This window comes from Piliocolobus tephrosceles, chromosome 5 (assembly GCF_002776525.5).
Source record: "Piliocolobus tephrosceles isolate RC106 chromosome 5, ASM277652v3, whole genome shotgun sequence".
Taxonomy (NCBI): Eukaryota; Metazoa; Chordata; class Mammalia; order Primates; family Cercopithecidae; genus Piliocolobus; species Piliocolobus tephrosceles.
Window position 1 is genome coordinate 81,890,053 of NC_045438.1, and position 22,604 is coordinate 81,912,656.

Genomic DNA, 22,604 nt, shown 5'->3' on the forward strand with positions numbered 1-22,604 from the left:
TTGATTCTCCCAGTCTTTCCCAAGACATCCTATGGTTGCTTGCTCAGATAAACATATATTAGGGGAAGGGAACTACTCAAAGTACCACCATGGCCCTCCCATTGGAGTAGTGGTAAATGGTGGTTAGATAGTCAATGGAGTTCTCACCTAGTGCCATCTCACAGCAGGTTTCACACATGCACAGACCCATCTCATGGTCGTTTCCTTGGTTCCCAAATGCATATTTGGCGTAGGCATACTTAGGAGTTGCAGAAAGCTCACATTTGTTTTTTTGACTTATAACATAAGAACTTGAAGTAGGAAAAGCCAAGTAGATGACCCTGAAACTGTCTTCTGACCAAGACAGAAAATCTAAACAGTATCAGCCCTGGAGGGGGTGGCAGAGATTATTGTCACCCTTAAAGACTTGGGGGACTCAAGAGTGCTAGTCTTTGTTATATATCCCCTTTTAATTCAATAGATTCTCCCCCATACAAATTGAATGGATGAAGGTCCTTAGTGATTAACTGCTATAACTTAACCAGGTAGGACCCCCAACTGCAGCTTCTGTACCAGATGTGGTGTCTTTGCTAGAGCAGATGAACACAGCTTCAGGACGTGGTATGAGGTCACTGGTCTGGCGTGAAGGAGGATCAGAGGCAGTTTGTATTCGCATGGGACAGACAAAAATATAGATTTATAGTTTTGTCCAGGGCTATGTTAATTTTCCTGCTCCCTGTCAAGACAGAATCTGAAGGTGCTGTTAGGTGACATGAAAGGCTGCTAGCTTTAATAACAAGACTGAAAGTGCCTGTAGCAGGGCTCTGTAGCAGGCCCAGGCTTCAGTACGAGCAGCCTTGCCACTTGGGCCACATGACCGAAAAGATCTCTCAGCACTTAGAGGTATCTGTGGTGGAGGAAGACAATCTGTGGAGCCTCTCACAAGTGCTAATAGAAGACATTTAGGGTTCTGGTGCAAGACCTTGCACTCTACAGCAGAGAACCATAGACCATTTGAAAAGCAGTTCCTGACATTCTTCTAGGCCCTGGTGGAAGCTAGACAATGCCAGACTCAACAAGGCCTAAACTGTATGAGTCTTGAACAAGCCATTGTAAAATGAAAATGGTATATTTGGGATCAGTCTCGAGAGAATCCCGAGGGCACAAGAGCTTGGTTCATGGGTGGAGTGGCTTTATAAGTTGTTACAAGTTGAAAATGGAATGTTTCCACACAACAGCCCAACTCAAAGTATCTCAGGAAGAGTGGTGAGGGGAAATCTCTCTGATGAATAGATTTAGATAATGCACATCAGCATCCACTTTGTGTGGAAAGAGAAGTGACCCAAGATAAAGCTATATGAGGGCTCATGAGCAGTGGCAGATGGCTGAAGGGAAATTACAAAGCATGTAATTTTCAAGTTTACTCTTGATTCAGAAAAGTGGTGTATCCTGGCTTCTTTATAATGTTTATATTATTAGAGAAGAGAAAAGCCCATTTCTTGGTGTCCCTAATAACAAAAGAACAAGTTACAGTTGCATTCCATCTTTGCCAATTATTCTAGTTTATAAAAAGGGAGTTAGGACACCTTCCCTAACTAGGAAACAGTTGCAAGTTTATGTCCACAGAATGAGAGCCTTTGAGTCCACCTTTCTCAAGATGGGGCAGAATGGAGAGCTGGCTCTTAGCTATGCAGATTTTTGAAATACAAGAAGTAACTTCAGCAGAAACTGAAAAAACAGCATAGTTAACAGTTATTTTGATCTAATATTATCTTGGTTGGAAAACAAAAAAGACTTGCTTGAAAAATCTTTAAGTTAATCTTTGTACCCTGTTTTAATTTATATCTCACTGTTATATAAAAGAACCAACTAGTGAATTCAGGTCTGTCATCAAGAACATTAACCCTGCTCTTGCCAAGTGTTCCTGAGATAGCCATGTAACCAACAAAGCATCACTGCCCAGAGTGCTTGAAGAGCTCCTACAAATAAATAGGATAAAGTAAACCCCAAAGAGAAACCAAGCAAACAATTCACAGAAGATGAAAACCTGAAAGGCTAAAACACACTTAAAGAGATGCTTACCTTCAATACTAATCACAGAAATGCATAGTAAAACAGTGGCAAATTGTTCATCATACATTACTAAGTATTGGCAAGGTTGTGAGGGAATTAGACTTCTCATTCAGTCCTGGTAGACGGGTAACCATTTTGGAGAGCAATGTGGTAGTACCCAGAAAGTTGAAGTTTGTACACCATACGCAGATTAGAAATACTATGATACAAGTGCACAAGAAGAACTACACAATAATATTTTAGTCATACTGTCATAGAAAAATAGTGAAGCAACCTAAATATTCATCAATTGGGGACTGAAACATAATTATGATACATTCCTAGATGGAAACTACGTAGTGATTTACATGTGAATGAGCTAGTTCTACAAGCATCAAAATGGATAAGTCTTGAAAACACACTATTGAATAAAAACAGCAAAATACTATTTATTCAAACATTTTAACTACCCCAAACAGCACTACAGGCAATATTGTTTGTGGATCCATACATATACCATAAAATTCAAAAGCATGAAAAAGAAATAAGAACCAACTTCAAGAGAATAGTTAGCTCTGGGGTGGAACAAAGAGAAGATTCAAATTCTATCTGTAACTTTTTAATATCTTTTAAAAAATCCTACAGGGCATGGTGGCATGCACCTGTAGTCCCAGTTACTCGGGAGGCTGAGGCAAGAGCATCACTCGACCCCAGGAGTTCGAGGTTACGGTGAGTTATGATTACACTACTGCATTCCAGCCTGGGAGACAGAGGAAGATCCTGTCTAAAATAAAAATAAAAATTAAAAGAAATCTGAAGTAAATATGGCAGAACGCTAACATTTGTTAAATGTTGACAGTGGGTAGTTTTATGTTTGAAATGTTTTGTCATTTTAAAAAAATAGTCAATTCATTAAATTAAAACATACAATGTAATAAAGCAGAGGGAACACCAGTCCTGCAGCAGGGCGGCTATTCATTGTGGGCTAGGGCAGATGGGTGGAGGGACTCAGGAAAGCCAGCGGGGCCCCCAGCTCAGTGTGGGTTGAGAGCTGTAGCTGTGGAAATGAGAATGGCGCAGGGAGCAGGTGAACTGTAGGGAAAGTCTCCTGGCCTGGGTTGGATAGGGCTAGAGTGGAGGAGGAAGGGCTTCGGCCCTCTCCTTGGGCTGTCTGGGTCCAGCCAAGTCAGGGCAGGTAGAGGGGAGGGCATGTGGGCTGAGGGTCAAAATTGCACAGCATTAGGTGTTGGGGCACCCATGGGGATGCCTCCCTTCCCCCTTCTCCCCCCAGCCCCTGTGTTGCTCTCCTGCCTCCTCTTTTTCCAGCCCCCTTCCCTACACAGAAATGGTCTTTCCCTTTCTCCAGCTATGCATCATGGGCACCTCTATTTTGTCTATATTATAGTACTGGTGTCAACATTAATTTCTTTATCCTCCTGCCTCAGCCTCCTGAGTAGCTGAGACTACAGGTGCACATCACCACACCTAGCTAATTTTTTATCTAAATTTTCAAGTTAAATTAAGTTTTAAAATTTTTTGGCTTCTAATTCCCCCACCCTATTCAGCAGCTGTTGAAGAGAAAAAAGGGCTTCCCTTTTAATACCTCCCTTCTAAGACTTTATTTCACATCTTTTCTAATAATAATAATCCACTAAAACCAACTGTGTGTCAACTATTGTGTGGGCTCAATACTTTACAGAAATGATTTCATTTAATTCTCATTTTTAAAACAGTAAAGAAAAATAACCCGATGAGAGAGTTTAGCCCCTTGCTACGGGTTACCTCCATCTCACAGATATAAAACTGAGGTTCAAAAAGGTGAAGTCACTGAAACAGGGTCCACAAAGTGGCCCAGCAGAAACTTAAATTCAGCCAGCTTCTAGAGCTCAGCCGCAGGGCTGATGGAACCATGGGGCTATGAGGGAAGACTTGTCCCTGACCAGAAGTCTGAAAGGGGCTCTGGAGCATACTGTTTTACTTAATGTTATAAGTTTTACGAGTCCTGTTTTCCTGTAAATTTAGGACTTTGTGACTTTTCAGTATAAGTGCTTAGATTATTAGATTTTCTACAACAAAACTGAATTTTATTTGGAAAGTGTCACATCATTCTCAAATATGAAAAACTATATTGTGGAAGAAACATCAAACATCTAATCAACCCTCTCTCTCTCTTTCTCTGTCACACACACACACACACACACACACACTCTCTCTCTCTCACAGGCACCCACACTTCCGGATCTACTAACCGAGATCAGCAGGCTAAAGGGCTTCTCAGAGACTCCCCTCAGCATTAACGATGCTAATTGCTACTCTAGCAGTTACTGGAAGATCAAAGTCCCGCCCACAGAGCAGAGCTGCGTTTCATCTTCCACAGACCAAACACTAATACTGCCCATCCCCCACCAGCCTCTGCCCTCTCAAGCTGGCGGGTTGGACCAATTCCCTTTCCTCTTCCTCACATGCTCTCCCCGGCCCCTAAAATAGCTCTGCACCAGAAATAAACACTCAGAAAGATGCTTGCGGAATGAATGGAGAAAGGTAAATTCACTATCGTTATGATTCCCTTCTAATTACCACGGCTTGTGGAAGGATGTGCTTGTTTGTTTCTGGTAGCCATTCAGAAACCCATCACAGGGAGTCCTCCCCAGCCCCTCTCCCAGGAGCGGGAACAGGAATGCTACAGCCTCATCACCCTTCCCCCTGGCACCAAAGGCCCTGAGCGCACACCACGAATCCCTGTCCCACAGTCTGGGTCCCAGCCCTCATGGGCTGCGTGGTCATTGGGCTTTCACTCAGGAGGGTTCAAGTTTTGCTGGAAAGCAGCTCTATGGAAAAGGCTTCCCCTTTCCTGGGGCAAAGCATTGCCCTGCTGGGGCTGGCACAATAACAGGCGGGGGGAGGGGGGTACTACGCATGGCAAAGAGGGGTCGGCACAACCAAAGAGGCCCGGTCACTCTGATGGTGCCAACTGTCTGGCTCTGAGATGGGATAAATGAGGCGACCCTCCACACTCCAGGAACTTCAGCAAAGCTCTTCCTAGTTCCATGGAGAGGAATGAGATAGAAAGGCAGGACAAGGAGCCCCTCAGTGTAGGGTGAAGAGATGGGAAGTCTCAGACAAGAGATTTCCTGAGGAGCCTGGCTCCAGGGCACTGTGATGGGGCATTATTGGTGGAGCAGGTGTATCAGTGCCCCTCCCCAGCAGACGGACGCCCATGCACTGCAATGGGTAGCTGGAGTCTTCAGTTAAGAAGCTGCCCAGCACAGAGCTGGGTCCCCCTTCATGCCGTGGTCTGCTTCCTCCCCGATCTCTGGACAAGGAGCCTCTTTCCACAGTCAGGGACAGCTCTTACAGCTCTAGTTACTAATGAAGAGCAGAGGCCTGGCCCCACATTCACACTCCCTGTCCTGGGCTCCTGGAGTGAGCTCAGTTCTGTTCTCTGCTCAGCTCCCGCTGCCAGCTCAGAATCTGTATCCTGGGGGGCCACAGGTTTCCCAGGCCCTCCTCATCATACTGAGCCTCCTCATTCTGTTCCTGGCCTACAGCGATTTCCATGTCCTCCTTTCCTTTCTCCCTTTCCTTCTTCCCCCAATCCCACCTTCCTTTTTGCCTTGCCTTGCCTTGCCTTCCCTTCCCTTCCCTTCCCTTCCCTTCCCTTCCTTTTATTTCTTTCTCCTTTTTTAAGCATGGTTCTCCTCCGAAGAAGTGTTTCTAAACCCATCCCCGCCTTTCCATATCTAGCTCAGTTTCTTTGGTTCAAAGTTTTTCTCCCTGGGCCCATTATCAGTTTCCTAACAATTTGCCATTTCCCACCTCTGCTCTCGCAAATCTATTAGGGAACCACTGCCAAGTGCAGTCTTCTCCAAAAGCGGTTCTGTTCATTGCATGTCCCTACTCCAATGCCCTTGATGACCCCCATTAAATACATTACTATTTAAGCTGTGCTGAGGATCCCCAAGTGGAGGTATGTAAGTGAAATATCAATCCAGAGTTCTAATTTGTGCAATTTTTCTCTCTGGGCAAATGCACTTGGCCCACCAGGGTCCAAGTTGCAGAAAAGTCCTAGGAGACTAAGTACAAGATAGGAGATAAATGAACAGGTGTTGGCCTTTGGCCACCAAGACTGAGAACCCTTAACCCTAGTGACCATTGCTAGGTAAGGTGCTTGGGGAAAAAATGTACTCCCAGGGGTTAGAGATTCAGGATGCACAAGTTTCTTCTAGGAACAAAAGTTGCAGGATATTTGACTATAATACAGTGCAGAGTCATCTAAATTGTCTTCCATCTAAAAATCCCTCAAATCTACCATCCCTTTTAGTGCCAGCTTTCTGGGCTAAAAACTGACAGGATGAGCAGGACGTGGTGGCACATGCTTGTAATCCAGCCACTTGGAAGGCTGAGGTGGGAGGATCACTTGAGCCCAGAAGTTTGAGTCCAACCTGGGCAACATAGTGAGGGAGACTGTGTTTCTAAAATATATATATATATTTTTTTTTTTTTTTTAAGTGAAGGGATAATAAAGTCAAGTGAAAGCTGAGAAACATCCAAGCTGCTCTTGTAGAGGTGATTGTCAGACCCTGGGTGTTCCTCTGCCGCAGTCAGCAAGACGACAGAGTAGTCCAATTCTCAGCAGCTGGAAGGTGCCTCAGCACTGCAAGCCAGGCCCCTCAGGGTCAGAGGAAAGACCAAGGCTGAAAGGAGACAGAAAAATGCATTTGCTATAGAGTTCACCTGTGAAACATGCCAGGGAGCCCTTACATGGAAAGGCAAGATTATAGGGAGGCACTTTTCTAGGTGTCAGTTTCATTCTAGTGACAGTTATCCCTCATTTACATATACAGGCGGATAACCTAAGGGACGGTAGATTACAGCTGACTCATTTGTAAATTGAACAGAGAAAGTCCCTTCTCCTTAGCCAGCACTCACATTTGGCCCCTAGCCGTCAGACCAAGCATGAACTGTTCACCTCTTGGTGAACACACCCCAAAAATCTCTGCCATTGCCCTTTTGCTCATGCTATAATCAGCTGGGTGCCCTCCCTTCCTCCACTTCTCTGGCCTTTGTTTTAAAAATATCACCTGTCCTTTAGAACCCAAGTGAAATGCTACTTCTGACATGAAGCTTTCCGTGATTGTTTCAGTCCTAAATGATTTTCCTCTCCTGGGTTCATGTGGCCATTTCAACTTGCATTTTGTTTTCCACCACATCCCACTTTGTGATAGAGCTATTTGTGCAGGTCTGAGGGCACTAGTGATTTGCAGGTGGCTAAACCCCTGTTCTTATCGTTCTTGATCTCTTAACGGTATTTCTTTCTTTCTTTCTTTCTTTCTTTCTTTCTTTCTTTCTTTCTTTCTTTCTTTCTTTCTTTCTTTCTTTCCTTTTTTTTTTTTTTTTTTTGAGACCGAGCCTCACTCTGTCACCAACGTTGGAGTACAGTGGTGTGATCTTGCCTCACTGCAACCTCTGCCATCCAGATTCAAGCGATTCTCCTGCCTCAGCCTCCCGAGCAGCAGGGATTACAAGTGCCTGCCACCACGCCCTGCCACCATGGCTAATTTTTGTATTTTTAGTAGGGATGGGGTTTCACCATCTTGGCTAGGCTGGCCTTAAACTCCTGACCTCATGATCCACCCACCTCAGCCTCCCAAAGTGCTGGGACTACAGGCGTGAGCCACCGCACTAGGCCTTAACGGTATTTCATACTCTTAAATATACTTTCCCTCTTAGAATTCTTATCACTTTGGCATCTGTATAGACATCTGGGATCTTGCCTGCCTGACTTCTCAGTTTCTTCAGGTAACAGCACCCTGATTTTCTTTTGAGGAACCATCCCTTTCCCAACTTTCAGTCCTTGTGAAGTGTGGATAGAGCTGATGTCAACCTCTAGCTCAGAGTTGGGCATGTAGCCTAAGTCAGGCTAACAATAGTCACACCTGGTGTGGTTGCTGGAAGCAACGGAAGAAGGACATTTTTTACTTTGGGTAGGATGTAAACCTGAAGCCTCTGCTGGTGACCCAATCAGGCCACCACATGGGAAGATCCACCTGGCACAGAAGTCCATTCAGGAGACAGAACTGAGAGATGGGGGGAGAGGCCATTTCCTAAGGAGCTGGATGTTTGAGCACTTGAACCCAGGTATGTCTGACCAGTCCTCACTTCAGGCTATAAGAGCCAATAAATTACTCTTTTTTGCTTACATCAATTGAAGATGGATTTCAGTAATGTGCATTTGAAAGATTCCTAATGCAGCCTCCAGTATACTACACTCTCCTGCCTTTCCACCTACCTGGCTCTTCCTCCTCAATCTCCTCTGCAGACAAGTCCCCCTCTACTCAGACTTTAAAGGTCATAATCCATCAAAGACTGGTCCTAGTCCCCCTTCTCTTCCTGATCTTTATATCTCCCTTGGCAATTCCAACCACCCATGATTTCAATCACCATCTCAAAATTCACAGCTAATTCAACCCAGGTCTCTCTAAATATGTACATGCATCTGCCTACTCACCGTGTCTACTTGAATGGCTCCCCAAACAGCTCTCCTCTGTTTCTAGCATAGCAAAAAACCTGGAGTCATCTAATCTATTCTCCACACTTTAGCCATTAACATAAATTAGATCTTGTCTCTTCTGCCCATATCCTTCCAAAACTTTCCCAGTGGTAGTGGCAGCATAGACCCCAAGGCCCTGCTCAGTGTAGTTCCTGCCCACTTCACCTCTCAGGGCTCTTCTCCTTGCTCCCTAAGCCCAGTTACTCTGGCTACTTATTACTTCTTGGAAGGTCGCGTGCTCTCTTCACCTCAGGGCCTTTGCACTCATTCTTCCCTTTGCCTAGAACTCCCTCCCCCATCTTCACCTAGTTCACCGCAAATCATCCTCAGATCTCAGCTAGAAGGTCCAAGAAGCCTTGCCTTACTCTTCTAGACTAGATCAGGCCACCATTATATACTCTCATAACATCTAGTAACTCCTTCATCATACTCACTATTCAGTTGATTCTTTGATTAATAGCTTTGTCCCTCAAGAGATTTTGTTTCAGGAGGCAAAGACCATGTCTGTTTTTCTCATTTATGCTTTCTTAGCACTTAGGCCTGCTGTATAATGGGCACTGGGCATCAGTGAATAGTTGTAGAATAAAGTGATGAATACTTAATGTCTCCTGCTAAGTGAATAAGCACTTCCAAGCATGTGGAAGCAGGTGGGCATGCAGGCAGGGTGGCCTCCAGGCAGTGGGACTGCCATGAAAAAGGCCAGAGAATGGCAAAGGGAACTTCCAAGGGAAATAGCACCCCCATGGGCAGACAGAGGCTTGGGAGAGCAACAGCACGGTGGGACCATGCCTGAATTAAGGTCACACTGATAAGGGGAAGTAGGATGAGACATGATCACAGAATGGTGTGTTTGTACATAGATATTCACTTGGCCGGGATGTTGAGAATGGAGTGGAAAGTCCCAGGTAATATCTTCTAATACAGATGAATTTCGAGGATAAGCATTTATAATCTAATCAAAGATCTTGTGTGTGTGATGTGTATCATACATCAAATTAAAGTAAGATGTAGGCCGGGCGCAGTGGCTCACACCTGTAATCCCAGCACTTTGGGAGGCCGAGACGGGCGGATCACAAGGTCAGGAGATCGAGACCATCCTGGCTAACACGGTGAAACCCCATCTCTACTAAAAAAAAAAAATACAAAAAATTAGCCGGGCGCGGTGGCGGGCGCCTGTAGTCCCAGCTACTCGGGAGGCTGAGGCAGGAGAATGGCAGGAACCCGGGAGGCGGAGCTTGCAGTGAGCTGAGATCCGGCCACTGCACTCCAGCCTGGGTGACAGAGCGAGGCTCCGTCTCAAAAAAAAAAGTAAGATGCAAGGCTGGGCATGCGGGCTCATGCCTGTAATCCCAGCACTTTGGAGGCTGAGGCACTTGAGGTCAGGAGTTTGAGACCAGCCTGGCCAACATGGTGAAACCCCATCTCTACTAAAACTACAAAAATTAGCTGGAGGTGGTGGCAGGCACCTGTAATCCTAGCTACTTGGGAGGCTGAGGCAGAAGAATCACTTGAACTCAGGAGGCAGAGGTTGCAGTGAGCTGAGATTCACCACTACACTTCAGCCTGGGTGACAGAGCGAGACTCTGTCTCAAAAAAATAAAATTAAATTAAGATGCAGTGTTAATGGACTTGTTGTGGATAATTCTGTCAAATAGTCTTCAGCTGTGTGATATTCATGCTATTGTTGTGTGTTGAAACTTTAGAAGGAAATGTGAACTAGTACTCTTGGAAAATTAAGAAGGCACAGACAGAGAAAGCATTAGACTTTGTAAGATACCTGCGCCAGGAGATTGTTATGTACTATCAAACAAACGAAGTTGCCTGGACAGGGATGTCAGGAACAAAAATAAAGGAATTTTAATAAAAATTTTAACAAATATATATTGTACACTTAATGTATGCTACTTTTGCTACTTCCTAAGTCTATGATCCCATTTAACTTCTTTGTGTCTCAGTAAAACTGGGATAATAAAGTGTGTTAGGATTAAATGAGCTAATAACACATTGAGGGTCTTAGGAACAGTGCCTGGTACAATATAAACAATCAAAAAGTTAGCTGATATTATTTTAAAATATTTCATCATGCCTATATCCTGGGTCCTTGTGGGAGTTCAGTCAGGCTAGTGGGAAAATTTTTAAGATGAAGTTGTATGATATAGACACAAATCTTCTTGGAATGCTGGAAGGTTTTTGCAAAAGTCTCAGGATAGGGTTATGGCTGAAAGCAAACTAATCCTTACCTTGTGTAAATAACTTAGAGTAGATGCATAGGAATTTAGGGGAGTTTATCTAAATAACTTGTTTACTCATGTGGTCCTAAAACTAACCTTTGATCATTCACAGGCAGGATAGCTCTCTTGTCTTGGGGGAAAGGCAACCAGGTTGATTACCCTCTAATGGTGTTGACTCAAAGCCTTTGTCATTTAATGTGTGCTGAATAAATGCTAGCAGGGCCAGCTAGTCACGGGGGGGGGGGGGGGGAGGGCCGGGGCCGTGACTGCAACTCTTTACAGCACTCTCCTTGGAGTCTGTAGTGGCCCAGACCCTCAGCTGGACTGACAAGCATAATATCTGTGTCAATGTACGTTATTCATCCATTGTTGGGTCAGGGTCTGCGGGACAGACCCCCCACAGGCCCTTTCTAGGAGCTGAGGCTACAATTGTGAAGCAAACAGACAAGATCTGACTCCCACAGAGCTTCTATTCCAGTTAATGTGGAGACAAATTAGTAAGTGGTAAACAATATAATCTCAGAGAGGGATTGATGCAAAGAATGGTGATGAGTGGAATGTTCTGGGGGCAGAGGCCACTTTTAAAAGGGCAGTTAGGAAAGGCCCCTCTGAAGAGGAGGTAGCAGGGCTGGAACCTGAGCGATGGGAGTCCTGCAGACAACCCTAGCTAGGGAGTTCCCAGCCAGATGCACAATTAGTGCAAAAGCCCTGAGGCAGAACTGAGTCAAAGTGTCAGAGGCACAAGAATGCAGTGTGGCTGGAGTGTGGGGAGAGCAGAAGAAGGTGGTATGAGATGAGGTCAATGCAATGAGATGAAGAAACCCACCAGCACCAGGCTGGACTGACCTGAGGGCAAGCCAACGTATCCTGCCACAGTAATCATCTTGACAGGGCATGCCTGCTGATAAGAGGCTACAACTCAGCGGAATGTGATCCTGAAAGTCAGCACACTGGGCTTAGGGAAAAGACAGCAGCGGTGCCAAGGCAGAGCCTTACCACAGCCGGGCCCCAGAGGATACATGGCCTCTAACAGGAAGGACCTCTCTGTGGGTCAATTTTCTCCCCACCTATTCACAATGACAGACACCACTAGTTGCCTGATTAATGGCCATTCATTCCCTCTTTCTTCCTTACAGCAGAAGCTTGATTTTGTTCATGGTGGCAATAGACCAGCCCAAAGCAAAACAGCGTTAGTCCAACCCAATCAAAACACGACTGCAACTTGAAGCCTGTGATAAAAGAAGTGCCCAGGACCCCAGCCCCAGGGAAGTAGATCTTTTCCTAGGTGTGAGAATCAAGACCATCTACTCCACACTCAGGCTGGACACCAAGAGCTGAAAGCACTTCTCACTGTCTACATTAACACGACTTTGCTTTTGCAGGACTCCTGCCCGAACTTCACAAAAGATTCCTCAACCCTTCAAAGGAAAGCATCAACAGATCATTTCACTCTAAGATTTTTTGTATCCCTCCTCCCAGAATCCCCACCTTCCTCTTTCCACCGATCTTAACTGTTAACAAACTTCCAATTTTCAAGAAATTCAGATGTCACCGTTCTCCTCTGAGTCATTGCCAAAGCTCTGCCTAGATGGCGTTTGCTCTTCTGTACTATGGTAAATAATACTCTCTGCTTTGCTTATCAAAGGGCTCTGGTGGTAATGTTCAGGAAGCCAGCCTTTGACAGGTCTGTCAGCAGAAACTCTGCTTAGTGTTGTTTATAAGTAAACACACCCAAGTTTTTTTTTTTTTTTTTTTTTTTTTGAGACGGAGTCTTGCTCTGTCGCCCGGGCTGGAGTGCAGTGGCCGGATGTCAGCTCACTGCAAGCTCCACCTCCCGGGTTTACGCCATTCTCCTGCCTCAGCCTCCCAAGTAGCTGGGACTACAGGCGCCCGCCACCTCGCCTGGCTAGTTTTTTGTATTTTTAGTAGAGACGGGGTTTCACCGTGTTAGCCAGGATGGTCTCGATCTCCTGACCTCGTGATCTGCCCGTCTCGGCCTCCCAAAGTGCTGGGATTACAGGCTTGAGCCACCGCGCCCGGCCCCCAAGTTTTATATATGTGTGTGCATATATAATATATATAAAATATATATAATGTTTTATACTTTATATATGTATATATAAAGTATATATTTATATAACATATACAACACATATATAAAACATATATTTATATAACATGTATACTTTCTACATATAAAAAACTAGATGTCAATGGTGATAAGAAATTTGACTTAAAGGAGTTCAGATAAATATGCATCAACTTTGGATAGTTCTCTGATACTTGTTGAGATGCCTTTTACCAGAAAATCAGGTTATAAATCTAGTGTTACGGAAGTTCTCAAAGATATAGGGAAGGAAAAATACCTGAGATCCCTAAACAATAAAGAGATTAAAAAGAGAAATGCAGCTGGATGTGGTGGCTCATACCTATAATCCCAGCACTTTGGGAGGCTGAGGTAGGAGGTATTGCTTGAGCCCCACAGTTTAAGACCAGCCTGGGCAACACAGGAAGACCCCATTTCTACAAAAAATTTAAAAATTAGCCAAGTGTCATGGTGGCTCACAGCTGTAATCCCAGCACTTGGGGAGGCCAAGGCAGGCAGATCGTTTGAAGTCAGGAGTTCAAGACCAGCCTGGCCAACATGGTAAAACCCTGAGTCTACTAAAAATACAAAAATTAGCTGGCCACAGTGGCAGGTACCTGTAATCGTAGCCACTCAGGAGGCTGAGGCAGGAGAATCCCTTGAACCTGGAAGGTGGAAGTTGCAGTGAGCCAAGATCATGTCACTGCACTCCAGCCTGGGTGACAGAGTGAGACTCCGTCTCAAAAAAAAAAAAAAAAAAATAGCCAGGCGTGATGCACACGTGTGCTCCTGGCTACTCAGGAGGCTGAGGCAGGAGAGTCACTTGAGCCAGGGAGAGAGAGGCTGCAGTGAGCTGTTTTCATGCCACTGCACTACAGCCTAGGCAACAAAGCAAGACCCTGTCTCAAAAAAAAAAAAAAAAAGAGAAATGCATGCACATTTGTTTAAGTTTTACATGACACAGAAGTCTTCATAAGGAAATGAAGATCCAAAGAAACAGTTAAATCTGTGTATTTTTAAGCTAGGTTTGATAAAGAGAGGACACTTGTGGAGAAATACGATAAGGCAAAAAGGGTAGGATTTAATGTAATAAACTGGGGGATGGAGGGGGACTTAGCAAGGCCTGTTTGTTCAGATTCTTCTCTGTGTCCCTGTGTCTTCAGAGATGAGGCTGTTTCTTTCCTCTGGTATAGGGAGGATATCTCTTACATAAGAGTCTTATGACCTGCTCCAAGGGAAGGTCAGAAAATCCTTCAGGGAGGAAGGGCAGGGAAGGCCAGAGAGAACTTTCTGCTTCTGCAACTTTTTTCAAATTCCCTCAACTTAAAATATTCAGTATGTGAAAGTACCATCTTTGGCTGTAGCATGTTGAACCCCATCAATGTCAGATGCCACAAGTCCTTTCCAGAAAATATTTTTCTTAAAGTTTGAAAGCATCAATAACTTAGGCTCTTATCTTTCCTAAATCAAGACAAACAACAACTACTAACAAGTAAAAGATATTACAAATTAATAGACCTTTATTATTTTCTATGATATTAGGATCAGTAAGCACATTAGAAACCTGATTTTTAAAAATTATTTCTGCATTTGAAGTTCTAGACAATGGCTTGCTATTTATACGTACTTATTCTGTGGCAGATAATAACAAATTCATGAAATTGATTGATATTATCAATGAACAGAGTTCCACCTCCAACCTGACTAGGCAGGTTTTACATTTCTTTGCAAAATGAAGCAAAGTGTCACCTAATGTCACATTAAAACAAAACATTCAAGAGTGAAGTCTTGAAATGCTTTCGCAATGCACAATGAACACATTGTGGTGGAGTGGTTGATTATGTAAGGTGACTCGTGAGTGACCCAGCACAATGCTTGGGATGTGTACATGCTCATGAGTGAGAGCTTGGGTGTGGAAAGTGCCCTCCAGGGGCTACGGCTAACCTGCTGCCAGAACCCAGATACAGACCCAGGGATAAGCACTTTACGTGGGTCCTCTTATCATCAACACCCTGTGAACTAGGTACTACTTCATGTACATTTCACAGAAGAAAAATTTAGGCACAGAGAAGTTAAATACTACAGTGAAGATCACACAGCTAAGAAGTGCTGGAACAAGAATTCAAGCCGAGGACATCTGTCCTTGCCTCTACGTGGTAACGCCTGTTAGCGGTAGTGGTGTGGCACTGGCAGAGGAGAATGAGAGGGAGCCAAATGACCAAGGTGTCCGCAGCCTCTGGCGAGCTGGTAGGACACTGGGAGGCTCACGTTACACATTGCATCAAACTCTAGACCATGCTGAAAGAGCAGAGGTAAGATCCTCCCTTGTTTCCAGCTGTGAGACTTGGGCCAGACCCAGACGCTGCTGCTCTCTCCTCTAGGAGGCTCCTGCTGGACACTGATTGTCAAAGAGGTCTTCTTAATAATTCAGATTAGTAACACAAGTAGGATGTCAGCTTTGAAGGGAGGCTTGCCACGGCCCGGGTCCCCTGCTGAACACATGTGGAGCAGAGCTATCCATGATGCTAGGTGAGCAGAAGGCAGCCACCGCCAGGGGAGAGGACTGTGAATTCTGTTAGATTGTAATGAGGAAGGAAGTCCAAGGGGGCTCTGAGGCTGAGGACATGGGATGTGGCAGAAGCCAAGAGACTGGGGAAATGTCAGAGGGCCACCTACTGAGACGAACTAAAGGAAAGGGCAGCATAGCAAAAAGCTGCAAGTAACTACCAGGAAGGATCACGAAGAAAACTGCAAGCAGAAGAGCAAAGATGACAAGAGGTGATTCCCTTGAGGGGAGAAAATATTTATTACCTGGACATGGAGGGGCGTTGGGACAGAAAAGAAGCCCCATGGTTCTGACAGGACACATTGTTTACACAGTCATTAGGAGCATTCTTTAGCCACCATTGAAAATGTGGCTGGGTTGCTCTGTGTCCGACATCACTGGCATCATCTCTGTGGGAATTTAAGCTACAGGATGGCCACAGCTATGATAGGTTTACTCACCGATGTGTTTCCAGGACATAGCACAGTGCCTGGGATGTGGTCCATGCTCAAATAATAGTTCTTGAATAAAAGAAAGAACAAAGAGAGGACAGGAGGAAGGGAGGAAAGAAGGAAGGAAAGAAAGGGGGAAAGAGGGAAGGAAAAAAGGAAAGAAGGAAGGAAGGAAGAAAGGAAGGGCTGTGACCCAGGATGGCAGGCTATGCTTAGTCGCCCTAGCTGACTTTAGGAGGGCTACATCACAAATCATCTCCCTCTTCCTGCCTCTCTACCTCCTGTCTCAACACACAGGCAGAGTCCCACCAGCTCCCATACAAAGGGCCAAACAACCCAGGGCGTGTATGGCAAAGCTCTCAGGAAGCTCTGGTAGCCCACACCCCGGCTCCTGGGCTCCCAGGGCATGCCAGCAGGGTGCTAGGTCAATCTCTACAGCTGCTTCCAGAGTTAGCTTCTGGTCCTGGGCAGTCTTCAAAATTCAACCCAAATGAGTCGGTTTAACGCCTCCCCATAGGTTCTCAACTGCTCAATGAAGCCAACGCCACGCCAGGAGCTTGATGGGGCTTCTCTCTCTTATAAGAAATACTGCCCTTTCTCCCCAGGTTGAAACAATCCTGGTATTATGGTCAAGAGGAAGAGGGTGGGGCAGAGAGTGGTACTTTGTTTATCAGGCAGGATAGGCTAGTCTGCGCAACAGTATCAACCCCAAAACCTCAGTGACTGAAAAACAAGGTTTGTTTCTCAGTCTCACTCCCTATTCATCACAGTTTGGCAGAAGACTCAGTTCTGCATTGCCCCTTCTCTGGCACCCAGGCTAATAGAGTGACCACCATGTTCCTATGGTAGAAGGAAAAACAGCTGTGGAGGTTCTCAGGCTGATATTCAAATACTCCAGTCTGGACGTCACATATATCACATCTGTGTACTGTCATTGGCTGGAATCAACACGCAGTCCCACACAGTCACAAAGAGTTCAGGAGTACAATCCTACCACAGGTAGGGAAGGCAAAGAGCTAGAAATAACAACCCTAGTCAGGAAAGGAGCCTTAGAGCTGTGACCCAATCATTCCTAAGCCCTTCTCCTCACGCACTGGTTGCCCTCCATTGAGGAAGTGGCCAGAGGCCTAGCCCAGAGGACCGGGGTTACTTACTAGTCAAGTCTGATGCTGAAAAGTTGTCCTGTTTTATACTTTCTGATCAGAGGATTTCCACTTGTCCTTCGGTCGCAGCTCTCCTGAGAGGGACAGTCCTCAATGAGGATGGTGAGTGTCAGGGCAGTCTGGTGGTCCTCCCGGAAGACTCCAGCCCAGAGAGGTCAGCGTCCCCTCAACGGACCACTGACTCCTACCAAAAGTCCAGCCAGGGTAGCATTGAAATCAACAACCAAAACAAGACAGTTGGTTTGAGAATTCGCTTTCTTTATTTAAAAAAGTATTTCGTCCAGACGCAGTGGCTCACGCCTGTAATCCCAGCACTTTGGGAGGCCGAGGAGGGTGGATCACGAGGTCAAGAGATCGAGATCATCCTTGCCAACACAGTGAAACCCCGTCTCTACTAAAAATACAAAAATTAGCTGGGCGTGGTGACACGTGCCTGTAGTCCCAGCTACTTAGGAGGCTGAGGCCGGAGAATCACTTGAACCCAGGAGACAGAGGTTGCAGAGAGCCGAGATTGTGCCACCGCACTCCAGCCTGACAACAGAGGGAGACTCCATCTCAAAACAAACCAACAAACAAAAACAAACAAATGTTTTCCCCTATGTTATTTTAGGAATCAAGCAACATGGGAAGTGTTGAGGAGACAGCACAATTGGGCAGGGAGGAGGGTTGAAGAGCAGACAGGCTCGCTGGGATAGCAGAGGATTGGGATGGGGAGAGAGGGTGATGGAGAGGGCATCTGAGGGGAGACAGTCAGAGGTCAACTACTGTCCTCAAAATTCAACCCAAATGAGCTGGTTTAACGCCTCCCCATAGGTTCTCAACTGCTCAATGAAGCCAACGCCACGCCAGGAGCTTGATGGGGCTTCTCTCTATTACAAGAAATACTGCCCTTTCTCCCCAGGTTGAAACAATCCTGGTATTATGGTCAAGAGGAAGAGGAAGCCCTTTTTCAAAGTCATCCCAGATCTTTGAAAGGCTCATTTGCCATTTAACAGCTGTTGATGTTTCTTTAAAAATGAATCTGAGGGTGTGTGGCTGGGCAGCAGGCACCAGTATCAAGAGGAGGACAAACAATCCTCCCTGAGCTGAGGATCCCACCCTGGGCAAAGCCTGTAGTGCAGAGAAGTGGCGGGAAACTTAGGGCTCCAAGAGGCAGACCTACAGGGAGCTGGCCATTGCACCCATCCTTCCGATCCTAGGCAAAAAGAGGGAGCAAGCTGAGGAAAAGTTAGAACTAGCGTTCTTTAAAGTAACATATTAAGCACTATTTAATTTCTGGTCTAGAGCTCAAAGGAGTTAAACCAGGTGACTTCCACCAGATTTTCTTGATTCTGTGTTTGTTCCATGAGAAGCTATAGGTTCGATCTTGTGCAAGTTCTAGAATCTTCTGGAACCTGCAGAACTTATATGGTCAGTTGAAGTGAGAGGAGAAAGCAGGAATCTCAAAATATCTCAATATAAAGACACCACTCCCTCCCCTCTCTTCACAGCCTCCACAAAAGCAGGTCCTCCACCCCACTGCTGCCTACCCAGAGCTCTGCACTCTCACTAATGAGGCCATTTCTTTCTTGACTTCGCTGTGCTCTTGGCCCGGTGACAGCAATCAGAAGTAATCAGGCACGATCAAGCCCATGCTACCGTGGACGGGAGGTAATATTCCATAGAGGGCCTCCTAGTGGCTCTCCCTCCCTGAGCAGTGGGGACATGGAGCGGCTGTCAAAATACCTAGGGAGGCCCAGGAAGGATGTTCGTCTCCAGGGAGGAGAAGAGGGGACAGCCAGCGTGTCTTCAGCCAGGAAGGGAGATGACAGCACAGGGCAGCCCGCGGGGACATGGTGGGGTGAGAAATCTTCCTGTGGCTGTGGAAATCTTGATAAGGTGGCAAGCGTGTTGTGCAGTGGCATCCTGAGGGCTGCCCGCCCTCCCATGCACCCAGGGCAGGCAGGCAAGCTACACGCTGTCATCGCCTAAGTCAGCGGCATTGGGCACACTTAATTACAGGGGAAGCAGAATCCGATTGCACTTTTTGTGCCAGCTCCTGACTTCATTTGCGTCGTCATTTTTTTTTTCCTTTTTCATACCTCAATGAAATAAATCTGAAAGATGTTTAGAGCCAGATTTTCACCAGCAGGTCTTCAGAAATAAATACAGGGATGAGGAATTTCATTCACTTGTCCTTGTGTTGGCTGAGCAAATATTTATTGAGTGCCTGTTGTATCCAGGTACTATGCTTGGTGGTAGAGGGATTCTCAGATTTGTTTTCTAAGGTGAAATAATTGGGATTTGGAGTCACCGATATTTTCCATGCTCATCACAAGGGAGAGGGGAGCTATAATATTTGGACATCACAATGAGGTAAACTGGAAGTAATCAGCCCAGAAGACACTGTCTGGTTCCTGGAAGGAAGACCGAAATGCAGGTTCATAGGTGGGAAGCTCTGCCTTAGATCTTAACTTCTGCATTATTTCCATTAATGAGGCATAAGGTGGAAAGGGAGTGCCTCGCATCTGGGCCTGACAGTCTTTTCAAATGCCCTAGAAGAAAGTCTTCCCTCCTATGGCCATTTCTCTTTCTCTTTTCTTTTGTTTGGAGAGCTTGTCAGAAAGAGTATTATACAGAGAAATACTGTTGATCATTGGGTCAGCTATGTCATGAAGGTAAATGATTGAGGATTTATTTTCTCTGCAATTGGGAACCCCAAGCCAAGTCTGTAGGAGTCCTTTAAAGGATAGGGATTCAGACCCAAGTTTGTGTTTCTCATAATGATACAAGATTATTTTGAAAACTGGCTGAAATGGATATTCCCGAACTCTTTGTCCTCCTTGCTAGAAAAGTCTGCCTCTTCTTTGGCTGGTAAGACTAGGAAAGCAGCTCTCGTGGAGAGTCTGCAGATCATGAAATAACACAGCTACAGGGCTTTTCCAACTGGAGCCTAGAGGTTCCTGAGATTCAGGAGCTGCTAGAAACATATACCTCTGACCTCTTTCCTGCTTCACTTAACCAGAGAAGATTCATGCTTAATATTCTTGTATATATGAGTTTTTCTTTCTTAAGAGATCTCATCTAATGAAAGGGTTTCTATACTGAGAGATAGAGAGGTGAGAAAGAAGGAAGGTAGGAAGGCAGGAAGGCAGGCAGGCAGGAAGGAAGGTTCAAATCACATATTTAATAGAGGAGGAGACCAAGGCCCAGGAAGCACAAGACTTACCAGGCTCATACAGCTTCCCAGAGCTAGCACTGGAGTGCAGGTGGACACCCTGCAGGGAACTTCCCAGATGCCAAGGCCTTTGAGTACCTTCACGTATTTTTAGAGGGCATTTAATACGCTGAGTTTTACTTACCTTTAATTTAGCAGTTTTCAAAAGGAACTTCTGTTGGGCCTCTACTGCTTTTGCTCTAGAATCTAGAGAGATTCTTGAGGAACAAAGCTCTAGCTAAATGTCCCTATCTAACTTAAGAGAAAGACAATCCTGTTATGTCAGAGCTTAGAGGCTGTGATGAGCACCACTTGTCACACCCCGTGGTCTCCTTGTTTGGTGAGGGTGTTTGTAGAAGCAAGAGCATGAGAGAGGCAGTGCAGTTTGCACAGATACAAACCCCCCTCCTCCACAATATAGTAGAAGAAGAGAACCTTTGTGATAGGAGAGGAGACAGAAGCTTGGACTAAGCCAACATCTATAATGAGAATGTCTCATTGAAACAAACTCTTTCCTTTTCAACACTACCTTGATAGTCAACTTTTCCATTATTGCCCAGCTTTGTCTTCCTGTCAGCATAAAAAATACGATCATAAGGTGAAATGTGTATGATATTCCTATAAATGCATACTGTCAGGAAGTTTCACTGCCATAAACTTGCCCTCTCATTCCTCCCATTTCCTCCAGCTCTGTGCTTATATTCTGGTGCCTGGCAACCCTGTGCCTGCTGCAGTCGCACACACAGGGGCAGGCAAGAGGTGAGAGCCTTGGGGAATCCCCTGCAAAAGGGCAGATCTGCCAAGGGCCGTTATCAGATGAGGGTGAGTGGTGTGAGGTGACTCAGACACTGTGAAAAGGCATTATTCATCTAGAGCCCTACTTCCCTTTATGGTTCAGAAAACGTGTTCTTGAAATGCTATGTCTAAACAAGGTTCTGCAAATCAGGTCCTGTGTTACACGGATTGGAGAATCTTGCTATTCAAATGATTCCTACAAAGCACCCTCTATCTATGAGACTTCATCCATTTGTTTGTTTATTTGTCCACTCAACAAATACATATTTATTCAGGACTTTGAACAGGGCACTGGCTCAGGCTTTGGGAATATGGGGGAAAATAAGATATCTCCCTGGGCTTATGAGCTTCAGATCATTACACAACTACTACAGGAGAGAAATTCAGAGGTGCTCATTGATCTTTTGCAAAATTGGATATTCAAAGGAAATTGCTTACAGCAGATTAGTAACTAAATAGAATTAGGTCCTTGGGTCAGCTTCCTCTCCCTCCTAGGTTCCTGTCAGCTGATTCTTCCAGAGCGGAATCTCCCACTTCTTCCTTTCAAAATTGTAGTTTTAGTTTTACTTTGATCCAAGTTTTCTGTTGCAGCCTATTTGAAGTACAATATGATCTGTTGAGCTCGGATCACAAACACATCTGGGAAAATTACTCTTTGAAGAGACAGCAGGAGATAAGAGCACCTAGTTTGTGCGAAAAGATCATTAGCAACGTCTCATTAACAAATATGTCTCTGCCTGTTTAGGGTCAGGTATCTAAAATGAGGTAGACAAAGCAATTAGCAGGAGGGAGGAGGAAAGATCAAACACCGAGGTTGGTCCAGCTGCTACTACTGTTGCTGTCTGATCTCTCAGCAGCAGAAACAAACCCCAGGGCTGGGTAAGATACCCTGCCTGGAGGAGACCAAACAGACACCTGGTGCAAGTTGATTATATCAGATCCCTTCCACCTAGGACAAGAGCTGGGGCAGTAGTTTGTCCTTATTGAGACTGATATGTTCTGGCCTGGGTTTTACCTTCCCTGCCTACCATGCCTGGGCCAGGCCCACCATCTGGTGCTCTCAGAGCATCTGACTTGTTCACATCACTCATACCATTGCTTCAGACCCAGGGACCCACTCTATGGCAGGGGAGTGCAACAAATGCCTATACCTGCAGGATCCATTGTACTTTTTAGATGCTGCACAAGCTGGAGACTGCCAGCTTGAGAGTATCCGAAAAACCCCCAAAAGGCCCAGTCATCTTTCCAGATTCACAGTATACTTTAGACACTTTCAACAGATGGGAAGAGTGGAGCCGTTCATCATTATTCCCACTGACTGAGTTAGGGAATTCATGCTTCATACTCCTTAAACTTTAGGCACAATCACCAGAGGCAATCAGAGCCTGACAAAAACATGGCAACCAGAAGTTCAGATCCTCAGAGGTAAATTTCAGGATTATTCCACCAGGCAAGCAACCTAGACCAGCAAAGCTGCCTTCTGGGAAGATGAATATTAGCCATGGCCTCAGGGCAACATCAAGAATGGTAGCTTGTCCCACCAGACCACAAGCAC